We start from the raw sequence: 21,425 nt of genomic DNA, 5'->3' as shown, positions 1-21,425 counted from the left end.
TCTAAGTTTTCTTACGTTTATAACAAAGGACGTCTGTGTAGGTATTAATATACCATTGTTATTCATAGATTAATACTCGCATTAATATATCAACTGACTTAGCGTAAACTGTCTTCACCCTGTGGCTGATTAACGAAGCATGTATTATTAATAAACCTGAATCGTAGGATTTCCTGTCTAATTATTCAGAGATTTTGTGATTTTATCGAACGATTTCATTTAGATATATATGTGACTTTTAAGATAAGGATTATACAAAAAAAGACCAGTCACGGGTTTAGGATTTCTCAGACATAAAGCTGGTGTGTGGGGAACGGATGTGTTGGTTTTATCCTTTAAAAGGCTGGATATGTAATCTAGGATAGGAGGCAACCATACAACTAAAGGGTAAGTGTGAATTAAATCTGGACCAACTGGGCTAATGATACGGGCATACACCATGCAGTATGGCATGGATGCGGTGAACCATGACTTTGCATAAGGATTAAGACCCCCGTCCGGGCCGCCAAGAAACAATATTTATATATGTGTTTGGGGGGTGGGGGATGGGGGGGGAGGGGGTGGCAGTCCCTCCCAGTGCCACCTGGTAATATTGAACTGTGTGGAACATGCTATGGTCGATTTATAGCATATCTGACCCACGGTATATGTTTTGACACTGGTTGAGCATTATGATTATGATTATAATTTTGAAAACAGCATTGAAACCTCGTGATTTTTGCCATTTACGAGGGGTGGGGGGGGGCGCAAAAACTCAAGGGGGCACAAAAACTCAAAACCATGACGCAAAGCTTGTCATTGCCACCCTCCCCACTTAACCCCTGTCCCATCGCATCTGAAAGGGTATATTTAAACGTTTTGAACTTCCAACCCAATGTTGCAGACCTAACCCTAACCCACAATCCTCGGCAACAATAACGTGTCCTTACCCTGTTTACATCTCGTGACCTTGACGAAATCTGCAGGTGGCCTTAATATTTATATCTAACCAATTCCAATCGCTCTGATGGGTATCCATTAAATATGGTCACCCTGCCCAGTGAGCAGTGAGACACAAAACGCTGTCGTTTCCTGATTCGCATACTATGAGACTGAAATACCAAAATAATCTCATGCTGCTCGTTTGTTTATTTACAATTATTGACAGTTACTCCCATAACATCACATCCGACATGTTAATTTATTAACTAATTTAATACAAGCTAATTAGTGATATATACCCGTATATAAAACACTACATTTTGGTTTTCAATTATTTGCTTGATAAACCCATGTCGAAACATCGCCAGCAATAAACTGCTAGGTAACTTGTATTCCCTTTAATTCTGTTATTTGCTATTCTGCTTTAAGTCTTGATAAAGTTGTATTGTAAATAAACGTGTAAACAGAGACGACTTTTTTTCATTTTAATCGTTAATCTAGAGACGTTAGAGAGAGTGCGTTTATAAATCAAATACTATTTAGATCCACATAGGTAATAATATATTACAGGTATACACATTGGTAATAATATATTACAGGTATATACTTTAAATCAATATAGATTATAGGTCGTTATACGCCCACATTTCAGTTGAGCGTATTATGTCGTTGCCCCTGTCTGTTCAACAGTCCGTCTGTCACCAATTGGCTCGTGTGATGACTTTCTGTTCCAGAGATATGGACAAAACAGGCGGGTAAAATTACTGTATTAAAATCTTTATGGCTACTCACAACTCGTAAGTTTCAGTTGGTAAGTGAATATAATTCAAAATTTTGTGAGAAAATCTTCGAATTTTAATTAGTGTAGTTATCAAGCTTCTTTCTGCATTGGAGGGCTGGGGAGGGGGGGGGGGCTGATGGTTAGTGCGTGCGCGTTGTATCATAAGGTCTGTCATTGAGTCAACTGGCGTAGTTTCGATTCCCCGGTTGTACGTGACAAGGAGTAGGGTCGCCTGTCCAAACTCTTGGGTTTTCTACGAGTCCTTCGGTTTCCCCCCACTGCTAAAGACCCCTACGCGCAAGCAAATTATTGAAATAAAATTGAACCATATGTTTGTCCCGGGTGTCTAGTCGTTCGGATGGGACGAAAAACCGAGGTCCCGTGTACACATTGGAGTGCACGTAAAAGATCCCTTGGCAGTTGGAATTCGATATAAGGGTAGGCCGTAGCGCCGCTGCTCGGGCAAAATTTCCCTCATAGCACACTGTATGGCGTATGCCCGTCTTGATTAGCCCAGTTTAGGAGCAGAACAGTAGGACGTTAAACACCATTTCATTTCATTTCATTTCATTTCATTTCTTAATCAAATGTTAGATGATCAATCTAGGTAGATTTAAGCATGAATCGAGCAATGACAAATTAGATAATATCCGAGAAATGTAACAGAGAGAGAAATGGGGTTTAACGCCCACTCGACACAAACTAGGTCATTTCGGGACTAACATATGGTTCAATTTTATTTCAATAATTCGTTTACGCGTAGATGTCTTTAACAGTGAGAGGAAACCGGAGGACCCGGAGAAAACAAGCGGGCAATCGAAACCACGCCTGTTGACTCAATCCGAGAAATGCAAATGGCGATCAACAGCTTTAAATGAGCCGAGACAACGCTTATTGATACTGAACAATGACATGCGTTGTATCCCACATTTCAAATATGCACGTTTCAAAGTATTTGAACATTTTAATGATTTATCAGACCATGCAACAAACAACTTGTTTACAGCGGAAATACACGAATCAGACTTGGTAAGTTTAACAGCGCAGACGACCAGTTTTTGTGGTTGTTTTAAAACCATTATTTCTGCACTTGGGGTATACACGTACTTGTCAAATTCAGTTTACAGAGGGTTTTCCATGCTATTACGGGGTTAATGTTCCTTAATATTAAAGGACGATATTAATGTCAGTCATATCACATATGTGATAGAACTGGTTAAATACGTTCCAAATATAGTTTTAACACAGAGATCATTGCTACGATAGATGAATCATGAAGCTTTCAAGAAAGGGAAGTGATGACGAACGCAAAAGGAAAACATGAGTTATCCTTCTATATAACTGACTGAAGTGACGAGTGATAACAGATACACGGGTGAATTTCTGCTCACTAATAATTCCTTCGAAGACCAAAAGTTGTTATGTGAGACTGTAAGAGGATACCTGACAATTCAATAAAGTAATTGAATGTCATTAGATAAAGAGAACACGAGAACAATAGAAATAGTCCGTACATTCCCTTGTTTTTATTCATTCTATACTTAATAAAAACACGCCAACTTTCTATTTTTCTAGTTTTCTCTTATCTAGCGACAGTCAAATATTTTTTAAATTGTCAGATATTCTCTCACAGATCACATAACAACTTTTGATTACTCGTTACTTCAGTTAGTTATATAGAAGGATAACTCGTGCTTTCCTTTTGCGTTCGTCACTTCCCTTTCTTGAAAGCTTCATGATTCTTCTATCGTAGCAATGATCTCTGTGTTAAAATTATATTTGGAACGTATTTAACCAGTTCTATCACATATGTGATAATGACTGACACAAATATTGTCCTTTAAGTAGATATTGCCCTTTAAGTAGAACAGTTTTAAAAAATTGTAAATCGCACACATTCCAGCTAGTGTTGCAATGACATTATGCACGTAAAAATAAAATGAAATGGGGTTTAATGTCCTACTGTTCTGCTCCAAACTGGGCTAATGAAGACGGGCATACACCATACAATGTGCTATGAGGGAAATTTTGCCTGGACAGCGGCACTACGGCCTACTCTTATTTCGAATTCCAACTGTCAAGGGTTCTTTTACGTGCAAGTCAATGTGTACACGGGACGACGGGTTTCCATTCCATCCGAACGATTACTGCAAGTAATTAAAATAAGCTACATCAGCATAATATGTAAAAAAATGGACTTATATATTATCATAAGGCATGTTTACATACTTTTGTTTTAAGATTTTTCTTAAATACCGGTACTGTATACTTTGAGATACACCGCATTTTATGTGAAAGTTTGTTACACAATGAAGCCCCCTTTTCCACGTAAGTTGTTTGCAATACACTGATGTGTGCAAGGGTATGCTTTGATTTTAAAATGACACCACCCAAAAACTGTGGGCTCGTCAGCTGTTCTTCTTTGTTTCGTTGAATAGTGTGGCTCGGTGATGGCTTACTAACCGGAGGCCCAGGGTTTGGTTCTCGTGTTGGCCGATAAACTTGCTTGAGATTTCTAGACAGTTGGAATTCGACAAAAAGAAGGTGGGGAAACCGCTGTCCGGGCAAAACCGCTGCGCAGAACAGTAGGGCGTTAAATATTTCCTCAATCTGATTAAAACACAGATCCTATTTAATGGTTCAAAATTTCCTTTGCTGTCTTTACAACACACGGATATGAAAGAGTTGTAATATAACTTCCGTTCTGGTTAATGTGAGGGGTAAGCCAATGAAATGGTCTGTTACGGCGAGTTCTTGGCGTGTGGTTCACGGAACTGTGGGTATCCCACTAGAAACACCAACGCCGATTGGTTAATCAACTATCTGACGTCATATGATCAAAAGCCACTGGTATGACCCCTAACACGACCTTCCACTACAATCGGTCAGATCTTCATGTAGTGCCGGCCATTGAAAGTATAAAAAAACGAAACGAAATATAGATCTGTACTTTAATCAGACTGACATTTCCTGTTATTTATTCCATCCTCAGTTGAGTCGTATAGATGTAACAACCAATACATTGATGTTATCAACCAAATCAATGCTGTTTCAGGTAAGTATACCAACCGCCACCATCAACCACCCACTGCCATCAACGTCCGTTCAATATCAATTCCAGCAGTTTGCAAATTTTGTTTTCCAGTTACTATATATATATATATAGGATATTTGTCGTTTTAGAGTGAATAACATATTTTATTTCATCGAGAAGCAAGAAAACTTATATTTTCACGAATGCGTAGCATGAGTGAAAATATAAATGTTTTCTTGCTTAGAGATGAAATAAAATATGTTATTCACGACAAAACGACAAATGTTCTATTTATTTTATGATTTTACAATCATTTTAGGTAAAAACAACATGGACTTCTTTAGCCAGTGGAATAACACTTTTATTTCACTGATAAAACGCGGTATTCCACTACTGATCATAAAATAAATATATATATCTATTAGCTTTTCTATATTTTTATATTTTCAGCAGAAGTAAAACGAAGAAGATTTAATCCGCAAAATGATTCGTGATCCTCGCAGAGTAAAATCAGCTCGGCCATGTTTTCAACCTGTTGTACATGATGTTAGTCGTTACATCATACATCCTTATATAGCTAATGCAGGTACGTATGGCTAATGAGTTCAGGGTGAATGTGTTCTTGATCTGGCATGTCTGACCTGGGGTCGTGACCTTGGCTGAGAGCGGGGTGTACCATTATACAAGTAGATAGACGTATAGGTAATGGAATATACCCTCGGTTCAGTGAAACAGCCGTATAAGGGGAGGGGGGGGGTAACGTCCACTCGACACAAACTAGGTCATTTCGGGACTACATATGGTTCAATTTTATTTAAATAATTCGCTTGCGCGTATGTGTCTTCAGCAGTGGGAGGAAACCGAGGACCCGGAGAAAACCCACGAAGTTGGACGGGCGACCCTACTCCTTGTCACGTACAACCGGGTTTCGAAACCACGCCATTTGACTCAATGACAGACCTTATGATGCAGCGTGCACGCGCTAACCATTCGTCCACCCAATCCCCCGTACAAGACGGAGGGTGTATCATTGTTCGGGTGGGACTACAGATTCCACTAGCCAATTATACAACTGACTTAGAAGCCAGATGGAAAAAATGACATTTTACACCAAAAGCTGTGCGAGGATCAATCAATTAATCATTAGAATTGTCTCCCTTCAATTACCGAGACGACGGTGGATTCAAAGTAATTTGGCTAATTCGACGCTCGAAGAAGGGTAAAAGGCGAGTCCAACATGGCCGCCCCGCATATTAATGAGTCAATTTTTTAAAATTGGGGTTAGAGTTAGGATTATAATAATAATTATATACTGCGTGTTGGACTCAACCGGGTTTCAATTTACCTCCGACCATCGGAGAAGATCGTCGACTTGAGAGTGGGTGTCGGAGAATTAACTGTTGGAAACAGAAGCTTTGCAGCATTAGAGCAAACGCCCAAGTTAACCAGTCTCCTAAATGCCGTTTGTTAGGTCATCGACATTATGCCCCCTTTATTTACTTATTGCACACATATTCAGAAATATTTTTAACACCTAATCTATTGTTTTATTTATCGAATGAACATACATTCTGGTCGTTTATGTTTACTTAAAGCACGTAGTTTATGTACAACAAATATCAACAATCCATCGGCTCTTGCTAACTTGTGGGTAGATGAAAGACAAACGTTCCGAGGGGTGGGGCGATTGTCGCTCGTGTGCTTTTTATCATCATAAAATATGAGTGAAGGAGTAACCCGGAGATTTTTAGCTGAATTTTTAAATAAAGATTTACTATATTATGGTAATCCCGAAATGACCCCTTTTTTAAGTTGAGCGAACCATAAACACCCCCCCCCCCCAGTCGTTCATTTTGCTACTGACTTTCGTTGTGTTCTGTGAAGCTAGTAAAATGGCCTAAACTGGAACGTTTTAATATGTGGGTATTCGACTTAGTTTCCCGACTGACACAAATACTATGCTATACAGAGATCATCTATCTGTCATCCAGAATAGAAGCTACAGCGGATTTCCGGGAATAAAAATAACATCGTACCGTTCTAACCAATTCTATTATTCAGTCATTTCTGAAATCTGCCTCCGAGTTCACAAAGCATCCTCAGACTTAAGTTAAGAATTTACTCAAAATTGTTCGCCTTATTTTAACTAATATATAGCCCTTTATAAAACATACATCAATAAGAAACTATGCCCCAATTTTTGCTCTAATTTTTGTGTTTCTCGATCAAAGATATTTCTCATAAACAGTGATTGAAAGTTGAGTAAATTCTTAACTTAAATCTGAGAATGCTTGGTGAACTCGGGGCCTGGTGGAACGGAACAGGGTGTAAAAACAAAAACACATACTAGTGTATTTAAGGCGGCGTTTCGGTGAATCAAATTAATATGCCACCTGGCGAACTCCCGCTCTATAATTTCCTTTTTCGAAGCTAGCCGAATGGTTGGATGGCCGAATGGTTAGCGCGTTCGCGCTGTATCATAAGGTCTGTCATTGAGTTAACTATACGTGGCAAGGAGTAAGGTCGATGTCCATCCTCGCGGGTTTTCTCCGCGTCCTCCGGTTTCCTCCCCCCCCCCCATCAACGTTATTAAGAGTTATTGTCTCACAGTTGTCAATCGCCTGTATTCATTCTTCAAAGCATGGACGAAACTTTGAGGTTTGTGATGAATTTATAATTGAAATAAATTGTGGTGTTCCGGGTGAAGTCTGGTTGTAAGTGCTCGCAGTTAACGGAAATGAAATGAAAGGGGGTTTAACGTCTTACTGTTCTGCTTCGATTGGTCTAATGAAGACGTTCATATGCCACACAGTGTGCAATGAGGGGGAACCGTGGATGAAAATCTCGATGAACTTTCTCGGCCAATGCAGGGATCGAACATGGGACCTCCAGGTTAGCGAGTCAACGTTGTGCAGGACAGAGGGCCTGACAAGGGACAACGTTCGGAAGGGACGAAAACCCGAGGTCCCGTGTACACATCGGCATGCACGTAAAAGATCCCTTGGCAGTTTAAATTCTATATAAGAGTAGGCCGTAGCACCGGTGTCCGGGCAAAATTCCCCTCATAGTACACGGAATGGCGTATGCCCGTCTCCATTAGCCTAGTCGGAGCAGTATGCTATTTCGAATCGTAATTTCATGTTACATGTAAGTGTTTTATTGTATACAGATGATGATACTCTCATCAACATAATGACGTTGGTCAACTCTCAGAAATACAGCGAAGAATCACCAGATAGACCGCAGAGTTGTGCGGGACAGCCATCAAGGATATCGTCTCCGATACCTTCACCAGCACACGCTTGGAGATCGGCCAGTGTCTTACCTCCTTACCAACCCCTTTTTGAGAAACCTGGACAGATTCAGAAACGTCAAGTTCAGAAGAGTGCTAAATATAGATCTAGATTATCACATGGTTCGATAAGATCATCAATGAACAACAGTACCATTAAGTCAAGTCTGGAAGATTTATATTTAGTTCCTGGTAATCGACAAGAAGATTCTCATCGTAGATTGTGAGTATAGTATTTTTACTTCCAACTGTCTAACATTCTTTTCTTGTGCTAGGTTCGGGGGTTGGATGACTGAATTATTAGCGTGTGCGCGCTGTATCATAAAGTCTGTCATTGAGTCAACTGGCGTGGTTTCGATTACCAGGTTGTACGTGACAAGGAGTATGGTCGCCTGTCCAAGCTCGTGGGTTTTCGTCGGGCCTCCCGGTTTCCACCCACTGCTAAAGACCCCTACGCACAAGCGGATTATTGAAATAAAATTGAACCATATGTTAGTCCCGAAATGACCTAGTTTTGTCGAGTGGACGTTAAACCCCATTTCTCTCTTTCCCTCTTCAATATTTTATGATATTATTGTCTACCCGTAGACTGATGTTAGTTCTATACTTAAATGTGTTTTATTTTATTTTATTTTCAGACAAACACCGTATCGTCTGTCCACCGCGGGAGAGTCATCCTCCCCAACTAAAGGTCGATATTTTGATACAACCAATGGTTTATGTTCAAGTCCACGTCCATCTCGTCATTATCTTCCACATTGTTCCATATCACGGCGGCCATTTACAGCTAAACACAGTGTACCACGTGTTAAAGTTCAAAAGATTAAGTTACATAAGAAACTGGACTCGGAACTAACTGATGAGTGATATATAAAATCAGAACTATAAAGACATGTTAGGGTTATCTGGGGTTTGAATGTATACACTGGATGACTGTCTCTGAGGACACAACACCATTAATAGGCCTACTTCCAGTCACAATTGGCCTCAAGTCTATGGAAATAGACCCACCAGTTATTTCATGATAGTTCACTAATTTGTTCTGTTTTTTTGTATTTTTGTAATATATTGGATCGAGGGAGGGGAAATCAAACTCTAATGGCATCTCAAACATGTTGTTTGTTAACGCGACCTGTGAAATGAAGTCAGTGAAAAGCGACCAGGTTATTTAGCAACCACTTGCAACAGCAAGGGTGACCACCCTTCTGCGATTAACACAAGATCTGAACGGCAAATTCAACCACTGTGCAAACCGTACAGTTTTTACCGCGGTATGATAAAGTTGGAACTTAAAATTACAGAACGAAAATAGAATGAAACGAAGTCTACTTTCTGTTCTTAATGGTCTCGGCGGTGATCGTAGTCGAATCAACGGGGTAGAGCGTGGATACGGGTTGTGTAAAATGACTGCTTCTCCACGTGAAAGGACATATTGGTGGCACTAATTCTAGAACGACTTTCATTTGAATCATCCTTATCAACACCATACGGACAACGGATACAGAGGTTTTAAAAATCTGAGAAAAGACGGACACCCCATCAAAAGACGTGGCAGCCGTGCATCCACCCCACCAATCCAGAAACAATGTTTGAGAAATTTATATTGTTTTCGCCTACATTCTAAAAGTTAAGGCCCACTGCAGATTTGGTTAAAGGTCAAGAGGTGTAAACAGGGTTAGGGCTAGGGTTGGCTCCTTCGTGGTTAGATCCATTTGATAAGTTTGGCCAAAGTTCACGAGATGTAAACAGGGCTAGCGCTAATCCCAACCTGAACCCTGACCCTGGACCTAGCCCTAACGCTTATCCTAACCCTAACCCACAATCTCGTCAAAAATCACGTGCCCTAACCCTATTTACATCTCGCGACCTTGACGAAATCGGTCATGGGCCTTAACTTTTAAACTTTACGTACATGATAGACAGCAAGACAATGATCATTCAATTTCTGATTAAAAGGAGAAGTATGTATAACATAAAAGTGCCAGGAGAAACACTAATATAGTCGGTTCGGGTAGTTATATGTTTCAACCATTTGGAACAGTTGTTGATAATATAATAATTACTATCATGTGATAGCACCGGAGGTTCTCTCCTACTGGGGACTTTATATTGTGGACTGTGGGATACACGATTGGGTTGATTTGTAGCATATCAGAACCACGGAGTATGATGGACAATGGATTAGCATTACCACTTATGATTGGAGCTTTGAAAACCACGCTGTATCCACGTGATATAAAGTCAAGATGTGCCATTATTTTAAGCAATGGGAATGACTTGAAACTCTATAGGAATATCAGTCCAAAAAAGGTTCAATTCCGTTCAGTATTTAAAAAAATATGTGGAGTTTCGATTTTCCTTTCTTAATTAAAGATACATTATGGGAGATTCGATAACGGGTTGGCAGTTCTCACTATAATAGTTAATAACTAGATAATGTAAAGGTAATTTGCTGAAAATTTCATTCAAATTGATCCACTATGAACCGAGAACTAAGCGATTGAAATTACCGCCTAGCCTCGATCATGGTTACTAAAGTCAGTATGATAAACAGCATAGTCTCGATTATCCATTTAATCGTTAAATCGGGAAGGAAAGTTATGCAGTAAATCGGCTCATAATCCACTAAAGATCGCAGGCTAGCGATGCCATCTAGAGTTGATTATGGTCTTGTTTTGTTAATTAATGTGTAATTAATAATTTAGATAACATATCAGGCCTAAAGAAAGACCTGCAATAGGCAGATTTAGCTCTTGCATAATGTATGTTTAAATGTTAAATAATCAATCTCGGTAGATATTTAGTGTACATGAGCCGTGAGCAATTTGATATATTAGCGACAATGACAATGGCGCATCAAGACTTTAAGAGGGAACACAAAAACATATGACGCAAAGCGCGTTATTGTGTCCCCTCCACTTAGCCCCAGATTACTTCACGAACGATACACCACTCTCTTTAATGAACGGATGCACTGGCTAGTGAATGTCTATCTTATTTAAATATATGATCTATATTTCATTTCGTTTTTTATACTTTCGATGGTCTCCACTACATGAAGATCTGACCGGTTGTAGTGGGAGGTCGCGTCAGTGGTCATACGAGCAGTTTTTGACCCTATGGCGTCAGACATTTGATTGACCAATAAACGTTGATGTTTCTAGTGGGATATCCACAGTTCCGTGCGCGGTACGCCAAGAACTCACCACAACATACAATTTCGTTGGCTAATCTCTCACATCAACCAGAACGCTGGTTATATAACAACTCTTCCAGTGTTTTAATCAGATTGAGTGAATGTATTCTTTCACATTTGTACATATTATATCACAGAACATGCATCAATTAATAGTTTTATCTATAATATATATTGAATCATTATGTTTTTGTTTTTGGATGATGTTCGAGAATTCAAAGTTTAGATTTCAACGAATAATAATAACCTATCTTGGTATTTCCAGGGGTGGGATACAAACTAGGCGTTCGTTTTTTTGTCTTTCCGTATTCCCTTGGCACATATATTTTTAATTTTACTCTCATATTACTTAGTGGGGTTGGATGGCCGAATGGTTAGCGCGTGTGAGTTGTCTCATAAGGTCTGTCATTGATTCGGCTGGCGTCGTTTCGATTCCCCGGTTGTACATGACAAGGAGTAGGGTCGCCTGTCCAACCTTGTGGGTTTTCACCGGGTTCTCCGGTTTCTTCCCACTACTAAGGACCCCTACGCGCAAATGAATTATTGAAATAAAATTGAACTATATGTTATCAAAATCAATGACCTATATGTTAGTTCTGAAATGACCTAGTTTGTGTCGAGTGGACGTTACCCCCCCCCCCCCCCCCTCTCTCTCTATCTCATGCCACTTAGTGAATCTATATAAAAGGGCTATTATCCAGATGTGGATTCACCTTGACATTCGGATTACGTTTTGGCATCGTATGAACTATTTTGTTTTATACTGTTTTAGTTGGCTTTGAATGACCTTTCCCACACCGTTGACGTAGTTTACACTAAGTCACATTTCTATTTTATCTTGTGTTGTGTTAGAATGGATAGATAGATGATAACATGTACTTTTGTTTACGTTAAAGAAGGACACACGTGTTGTGTAGACCAGCCCCCCCCCCCCGCACACACTCATTTGGTCTAAGGGGGGGGGGGTGGACGAATGGTAAGCGCGTGCGCGCTGTATCATAAAGTCTGTTATTGAGTCAACTGGCGTGGTTTCGATTCTCCGGTTGTACGTGTCAATGACTCAATGAGTAGGGTCGCCTGTCCAACCTCGAGGGTTTTCCCAGGGTCCCTACGCGCAGGTGAATTATTGAAATAAAATTGAACCATATGTTAGTCCCGAAATTCCCTCGTTTGTGTCGAGTGGACGTTAAACCCCATTTCTCTCTCTCTCTCTTTCATTCGGTCGGTAATGGACCATGTCATATTGTGTAAGCGTCCTCTTTTTAAATTGAATAAATCATTGTACAAATTAAAGTCTTTCAATACAAAGTGTTTTATGGATTACAACTGCAGTGGATTCACCGGTAGCCGCGGTGGATCATTGCGTTTGGCGCTGGATCACTAACCAGGAGGTCTTGGGTTCGATCCTGGTATTGGCCGCGAAATTGCTTCGGAATTTTCCGGTCTGGTCTACCAGTGCAGGGCGGAGGATCCGACAAGGAAAAGAGCTTCTAGTCTTTCGGTGCACGTTAAAGAATCCTTGGCTGTTGAAATTTGATGAAACACTGCTCTACAGGCAAAATTCTTCTCATAGCCCATAGCATTGGGTATGTCCGTCTTCATTAGCCCAATTGTTGAATTGTTGCAAAAAAGTAGGACGCTGAACTCCGTTTCATGTTTAAAATTCTTTCACAAATAAAATACCTGGCTCGAGATCACAAAACATTGTCAGATTTAAGTTAAGAATTTACTCAAAATTGTACGGCTTATTTTAACTAAAATATATCCATTTATAAAACTTTTCTTTTAATGTATCAAATACACCAATAAGAAACTATGTGCAAAGTTTTGTGTTTCTGGATCAAAAATATTTCTCTAAAACAGTGATTGGAAGTTGAGTAAATTCTTAACTTAAGTCTTTGTGAACTCGGGCCCACATTTTTACCAGGTGCTGGTTTTATCAGTATATCTCATAGAAAAACAATATTAAATCCAGAATTGTTATTATCAATCAAATACTTAATAAATTCCACTAAAAGATTATTATCGTCATCAATATGGAGATGTGGCAGTATATTAGCATGATAACGTCTAGAAAATACGGGTCTATAGATTTACCCATAACAAACCCAAACAACCTATCATTTGAATAAAACAGCACCTTATTTTTTTATTGTTTTTCTTTCTTTTTATATGCATACATCATCACTATTCCCTATACTTTACTCTTTTTTAACAGTTCTGAAAAGTAAAAAACGGAAATAAATGAAAGATTGAAGCAAGAAAGACAACTCTTATTGTTTAATTAATTAACTATATAAAGTGATCGTTGAGTTGTATTTACTGTTAAACACTAGATTTCTATGATGTTTTCTTTGTTTATATGTATAGGTGATTAATATTCCCTAAATTTTACTCTTTATTTTCATAGTTTGGAATCGAAAACGGAAAAAAAATGAATCCCCTATGATGACAATAAGAGTTGGCTTTCTTGCTTTGATACAATGAAAATAAGTTATTTTATTAAACATACAGGTTGTTTTTGGGCGAGGGGCTGTTGAAAAAAGTGAGATGTTTAGGGAATATTAATCATTTATGCACATAAACAGGGAATAAAAACCCAATAAAAATATGTTTGGGTTGTTATGAGTAAATGTATGGACCGAGAAAATACTCTTCGAAATGTCGCCTAAATAAATCAGTAGCTGTTTTCCATGTGTTGTGTTATAGTTTATTAATCAACTACTAGTTATAGTTTTCAATAAAAGATCAAAATAACAAAGTTCGATAATCCTGTTCTGTTGATTCAGATTGCATTTAATATTCGCTCGGATATTTGGGTGTTTAAATCTTTTAAACGCCCTTTTAAATCCTGGATAACACCGGTATAATTTGTTTTTAAAAACCTCCTTCGACTTCATCACACAAATTTTCACATGGGTTTTAAACAGAATGGAATATAAAATATTTGTATGGAGGTCGCTAACGGAAAAGGGCGATTAACAACGAAGTATGAAAAAGAAATCGATTTCCCCCTAGAACTGTTAGAAAGACAGTTTCTGTTGATTGTCGACACTGAAGATGTGAAATGTCTAAAATTAGTTTATGTCAATTAGCTATGCTATGTCAAACATGACATGAAGGCGTAGGTGTCGGCTTGGGGTTTAAAAGTGCGAATTAACGTATGACTTCAAGGAAATGGTTTTTCCAGACCTGTTTTTTTTTAAAGTAGTGTTTGTGCGAGCAATTGACGAAACGAAGACAGAAATGTCATGTCTTTGATTTAGGATTAACGGACTCTGACTTTTGGTCATTAGGTTGGACAAGGAAACAATTCAAGAGATTTGTTTAGATTATGTCAGTAGTTAGAAAAAAATAACAGCTTTGTTTAATTCTTAAAATAATTCAGACAATTAGCAAAATCCTGGCTTTAAAGGGACAATAACACTCTTGCTGGATTGGCAGCTCCCAAAAATAAAAAAATAGCCTTATTCTAAGTACTAGATGTGTAAGTGTCCTACCTGTTGTATAAATTATCCATTAAATCCTATTTTACTTGTCCAGAGGATTCAAAAATATTTTTAATTCCAAGTCACATTTGAAAAGCTTTACGTCAGGCTTTTCAAATCATTTAGTTGAATTTTTCCAATTTTTTAAATTAGGTGTGTTAAGATGAAATTTGTATCATCAATTAATTGGAATATTGTAAAATAGTACAATTTGTTGACCAGAATAAAGGTTAGGACATATTATTCAGTTACAACAAGAGTGGTATTCAGCCTTTAAATAGTAAGTGTAGATGACGTCTTTAGGGTTGAAGTAACTCCCCCTGAATTACGAGGCGGAATTCCGATGCTTACACAGAACTTAACAAAGAGATAAAGTTTAAAAAAAAGAAAACAAAAGAGAACAAAATGAAAGATTTATAAAAGCCCTACACACTCATACTTACACACGTCTTAACATAGATAAAGTTTTAAAAAAAAGAAGAAGATTTCTAAACCTCGTATACCCTCATACTTACATAAACCTGTAGCCCTTGATATAGACGTGAAAGAATTTGCATGTATTTGAATAGAATAGATTAGCGTGCTCTTATTCTCACAGCATTTTTCTAAATCTTGAGCGTCTTCAAAGGCCAGGGATAACTAATCTTCTCCAACAACAATGTGGATTTAGACATCTTAGCGTGGTTCACAAAAAACATATATTTATTTCTCGTTTCCAGGTGCTACAATTGAGAGAGAGGAGAAATAACTATCATTTGAACCGTGGATTAAAACAAGGAGAAATTCCTGGTAAAAAGCCGAAAATGACAAAATGGAAACAAGATTTTCTCTCCCAAGTTCTAAAACAAAATTGTTCTTTTTATTGTAAATTGGCAATAAGTGAATATAGAGAATCTCAAAATAAATATAGACGTGTGTAAAAAAAACATTTTTAGCCCTGGACCTATCCAAAGGGTTTTTTCTTGCACCTCGTGTTCGTACGGATAAAATTTGATTGAAACAACTTCATTGGGTTTGAAGAAGAAGTCGGGAATGCAAATCTCTTAATGCCAGTATCCCACTGTCGTGCTATGTAATACCATAGGACTGTCCCTATTGAGTCCACGATCTACTACCTGCAGATACGTTCGGATATGTTTCGAAAGGATCAACGCGATTGCTACGACTGATCATATGATAAGACCTGACAGGATCACGACGATTACTCCACGATTAAAACCATGATTTCAATCGTAGCGCGAATCGTGATAGTGGGAACCTAGCTTTCATAACACACCACACGATAAACAGAAGTGAAGTACCAACAACGTATTGATTAAACCTAACTCAAATTATCAAAACAATTATCTAGCACAATAACGAGGTTTCCAGCGAGGTTCTTCAAGTTTCGGTCATAAACTGATGATCGCCATCAACCCACTTAACTGTTTCATAAAAAGAACAGAATAAGAGAACGCGAGAGACACCTAAATCCCACACGGTGCTCTAAGCCCACGGGATAAAAAAAAGTGGATCAGCTAGACCATAAGGAATTGGGGTTGGGATGGCCGAGTGGTATAGAGGTCGTACTTCGGGCGCTAGCTGACCGGTCTCCCCTGGATTGCGGTTGTGGATTCGATTCCTGGTGTGAGCGTTAGTCCGAGTACTTCGGTTTCTTCCCACATGAAAGACCCCCGCGCATGTCTGTGATACCACCCTCGATTGAAGTGGACGTTAAGCCCAAACTATGCGCACCCGGTTTCTATTGGCTGAATGTAACTTGGCATTGGCGACGTTTCGCATGTACGGGGTGAACGGCAACATAAATACAGGATCGACGAGCACAATTAGAGACGATTACATGTCATTTCGGTCCCGCGTCATTTCGGACTTACGTCATTTCGGACTCCAAAAAATATGTCCCCGACATTTCGGACTCGGGTAGGTGACATTTCGGACTCGGGTAGGTGACGTTTCGGACTCGGGTAGGTGACGTTTCGGACTCGGGTAGGTAAGATAGAATTATACAACACACTGACGCCAATTTACTTTATAAACTATTTTATTTATCAACATAGCATAAAATGATAACATCGATTTATAACAACGGGCATATTATTTTATTTTTAAACATACCATATAGCGATAACAACGGTCATATAAAACATTCATTTATTGTATAAATACATACACATTCATACATTAACGCAACATTTATAACAACACGTGTATTTATTTGATGAAAAAATAGCTTTAGTCGGCTATTCATTTTTTTTTTTTTTTTTTTTCATTTTTTTAATTATGTAATTGTTTTTCACTGAGCGGGTGGACCATACAAATGACTTATTTTTTTTAATAGTCTACTAGTGCTCATCTGTTTTTCATTGTATGAATCCCATATATTAAAAAGTTGGCCTTCTACATGTCGATACCGACGTCTTTGGTGTCGTCTCAATGAACCTTCCGACATCATTGTGAGGTCCAGTGGTATCTTTGTAGCTTCTGAAAAAAGTGCGCAAATCAATAGATAAAATGGCACAGGACCTCTGGCGTTGACACGGGAATTTAGTCTGTTGTGCCAGCCCTCCACGTCGTTATTGGTTCTCACTGGCAACATAAACACGCACCAATCTTCTATTGGAAACAGACGAGATGAAATCCATTGATCTTCTATGTATGTACATATCGGCTCTAACTGTTCTGGGCACCTGTCTTTCAAATGGGCAAACATGCCCGCCACGTGTTCTTCGGGCAGGAAAGGGAGAGCCATCAATCGCCTCAAATAATTAAACACGTCCCCCTTTTCGTTGTACGCTGTCTGAAATAATAAAATATTAGAAATATATTAATACTGAAAATCTATTTGTGCACTTGTACTTTAAAAGAAGATATTATAATAAGAATTTTTTTATTTTACTATAAGAAGATTTATTATAAGAAGAACGCACAACATACCTGGAATCCCTTTTCTTGAATTTTCCGGAAAACGGCCTGGGTCCAATGAAACACGCATCCTTGAATTCTTATATCTACAAAACGGCGTCTAAGGGCCTGCCATAACCCCGCCTCAAAATCCACCACAAATCCCTCCAAGGCAATCTGGCTTGGTAGCATCTTGTCCACTGCCCGGAGAACCTGTAAAATAAATAAACCAAACGTTCATTTATCTGATTATATTTATTCATTTATCCGATTGTAATCATTTCTCCGATTATATTCATTTCTCCGGTTATTCATTTCTCCATTTTTTCCGATTATATTTATATCATTTTTTTATTCCGAGTTTATAGATCACATCTTACCTTGTAGTAATCGTCCTGACTCTTCCCGGACATTACACAAAAGACAAGTGGTACCTGCTTCGTGGTTTCCCCGGCTTTTACGAAAGCGTGGATAGAAAATAATTGAGAATATGGTTTGTTGATAACTCGGAAGGTGGCGTCCATGTACCACGTTTTAGCCTTTGCCAAAAGTCGCAGTTGATCTTCAGTGGCAAAGATGTGATGTCGCCTTTCCCCTACTTTAACCCGCTTCTGGTAGAAGCCGGGAGCGTTGCTGTCAATAAAGTCTTCATCCAGCTGAAACGACAAACAATATAATCTTCATCAATTTGTGTATTTACCTATTTAACAATATAGCCTTCATCAATTTATGTAAACAATATAATCTTCACCAATTTATGTAAACAATATAATCTTCATCAAATTGTGTATTTACCCATTTAACAATATATTTAATATATACACCGAGTAAGTCCGAAAAGTCGCCATACTGAGTCCGAAACGACGTTTGTGCTGAGTCCGAAATGACGCGGGACCGAAATGACGTGCTACCTTAGAGACGACATAATCCCATAATTTAAAATGTCACATACAACCCATCTAGCCGGTGAAGACATTCTTGTTTAATAACAGGACACAGACCACTAACTCATTTGACATGTACATTGTTCAACATTAAATCACATATCCGGAATGAAACTAGCACAGTGGCCAATTTCAATATTTATCCGTGGATTTTTCCAGGGGTCGAGTTTACTTTTAATAAAAGATGACGGCTGGTTGCGGATACAGAAGGGTCATGAGACTCATGACGTTGGTAGTTGGGTAATGATGGAATGTCTGTCACGCATCCGTGTCATGTCAGTCACGTGATAAAATCAAATCATAACAATCTAAACTACATACCATCAAGCATACACCAAAATATTTTATTTATTTAGAATTTAGTTTATTAAACATATCGGGAACACATCATCAGGCTTTATTTGTTGCTTCTTTAAATAAATAAACATAAATAATGTGTTAATCTGTTGTCCATTGAACTCATCTGTGATCTGGCAAGGTTTGGAACCTCTTAAATTTAACATCAATATTTGATAATCGTGATGTGGTCTTCTAGGCGCGGATACAGAGGGAGGCGGCAAAGGTGTGCATTTTTAATCTTTTATTTTTCAATGTGTCTTTAATACAGTAGAAACGCAACATCGAGATTAACCCCGTTTTTATTACAAGGCAAAGCAAATCACTTGCTATAGCCAACATAGGTACATAGAGTATATTTGGTGATTATTGCACAACAGATAAGGAATATAAGAAACATAATTATAATAGAAGAACAAATGTTTGTCAATGTCAATTTCAGAACATTTTTGGCCGCCATCTTGGATTTTCGGCTCTCCTGGAGTTAGCCCGTAGAGTTCAGAGGTAGCAAACTATAAATATCTTCAATGGGGTCCCTTCTATCAGAAACCCTCGTCAAACTTTGTTCCCCGAGAAATGGTCACGGATCTGGGGGTTGTGACCCGGCTAAAGCAGAGAAATTTAAGACTGCGATTTCTTACAGTCCGAACAGAAGGAAAATCAGAATTACCATTTTCAATTGAAATGGTATCCAAATTACTAATCCGAAAATTATGTTTTGAGTAATTATCAAGCTTCATGAGATTCATATCTTTCTTTTATTACATCTCGGTGTCGTAAATATATAAAATTAAATAACAGACACTGTTTTAATGTTTAAAATTGCACCTTTTCTCCGAAATGTCACTAGAAAAGGCTCTAAAACAATTATTCATCGCTATGGACGACAGAACTTTAGATTGAAACCGTGACAAATCCCGTATCCGCCCCTGTCTCTTTAAATATCTTCTGTGTACTTCTCGGCAAACCAATTTATATTTCCCCCATGGTATCAATCGTTAAAGTAGTACTTCCCATTGATAGTTTCGAACTTTGATTCAATATTTGGAATCGTGTAGTTTTCTGATAATAATTTTGTCTGTTTTTTCGGGGAACCACATTCGACCTCAACATCATTTAAATCGTTAATTCTGCACTTTGTTAAGTCGTCTACACAGGAAAGTCACGATTTGATCACCCTCTGTCTACATATTATTGATTAGTGTATTAAATGATTGTCAACCGGGCAGGAGCGTGGTGACCCATAATTTTGCTTGAGGAATAAGATCCCGCCCCCCCCCCCCGCCAAAACAATACTTATATGCGTGCGCGGGGAAGGAGGGGGGGGGGTATTCCCCCCAGTATCGCCGAGTAACATTGGGCTGTAAGGAACATGCTAGAGTCGATTTGTAGCATATCTGACCATGGTATATGTTTGATACTGGTTAAGCGTTATGATTATAATGTCCGCAGTGAAACCGTGTGATTTTTGCGATTTGCAAGGACGCGTAAAAACTCAAGCGTGCACAAAAACTCAAAACCATGACGCAAAGCCTGTCATTGCGCCCCTGTCACTTAGCCCCTGCAACTGGACAATGTAGATGAACAAGCGTAAAGCGACAGACTCAGATTCAAAAGAATTTCCTGACATCTTTGTCTACATTGCCAATCAAACAATACAGGTGAATCAACGTAAAATGACAGACTCTCGTTCAAAAGAAACTAGAAACTACTATTATCTTTCTGTTGGCTCTTGCTGGAGAATTGTGGAGCCACGGTGGCTAAGTGGGCAAGACGCTGGTTCGCTAGCATAGAGATCGCGTGTTCGATCCCTGCATTGGCCGAGAAAGTTCATCTTGATTTTCCGACGTGTTAGTGTTGCAGAACGGAGGACCTGACAAGAACAGTTGTCTAGTCGTTCGGGTGGGACGAAAAACCAAGGTCCCGTGTATACATTGGCGAGCACATAAAAGAACCCGTGGCTGTTGGAATTCAATATAAGATTAGACCATAGTGCAGCTGCCCGAGCAAAATTTTCCCCACAGCACACTGTCAGATTTAAGTTAAGAATTTACTCAAAATTGTACGGCTTATTTTAACTAAAATATATCCATTTATAAAACTTTTCTTTTAATGTATCAAATACACCAATAAGAAACTATGTGCAAAGTTTTGTGTTTCTGGATCAAAAATATTTCTCTAAAACAGTGATTGGAAGTTGAGTAAATTCTTAACTTAAGTCTTTGTGAACTCGGGCCCACATTTTTACCAGGTGCTGGTTTTATCAGTATATCTCATAGAAAAACAATATTAAATCCAGAATTGTTATTATCAATCAAATACTTAATAAATTCCACTAAAAGATTATTATCGTCATCAATATGGAGATGTGGCAGTATATTAGCATGATAACGTCTAGAAAATACGGGTCTATAGATTTACCCATAACAAACCCAAACAACCTATCATTTGAATAAAACAGCACCTTATTTTTTTATTGTTTTTCTTTCTTTTTATATGCATACATCATCACTATTCCCTATACTTTACTCT

The 21,425-nt window shown here is 38.5% G+C and overlaps 2 long non-coding RNA genes across 2 annotated transcripts; one reads left to right on the top strand and one right to left on the bottom strand.

Annotated features, from left to right (window-relative positions):
- The first annotated feature begins 268 nt into the window (after positions 1-268).
- On the top strand, positions 269-12,812 carry LOC126819326 (uncharacterized). The gene is made up of 4 exons (XR_007679577.2): positions 269-387; positions 5,187-5,322; positions 7,906-8,251; positions 8,667-12,812. It is a non-coding gene; the product is annotated as an uncharacterized LOC126819326 (long non-coding RNA).
- A 3,732-nt stretch (positions 12,813-16,544) lies between these two features.
- On the bottom strand, positions 16,545-18,312 carry LOC130012420 (uncharacterized). The gene is made up of 3 exons (XR_008787826.1): positions 17,994-18,312; positions 17,647-17,826; positions 16,545-17,509 (listed from the first exon to the last, which is right to left on the bottom strand). It is a non-coding gene; the product is annotated as an uncharacterized LOC130012420 (long non-coding RNA).
- Between the last annotated feature and the right edge of the window lie 3,113 nt (positions 18,313-21,425).

Source organism: Patella vulgata, chromosome 4 (genome assembly GCF_932274485.2).
Source record: "Patella vulgata chromosome 4, xgPatVulg1.2, whole genome shotgun sequence".
Classification (NCBI taxonomy): Eukaryota; Metazoa; Mollusca; class Gastropoda; family Patellidae; genus Patella; species Patella vulgata.
Note: the sequence above shows the minus strand (reverse complement) of the source record. Positions and strands in the feature narration are given on the sequence as shown.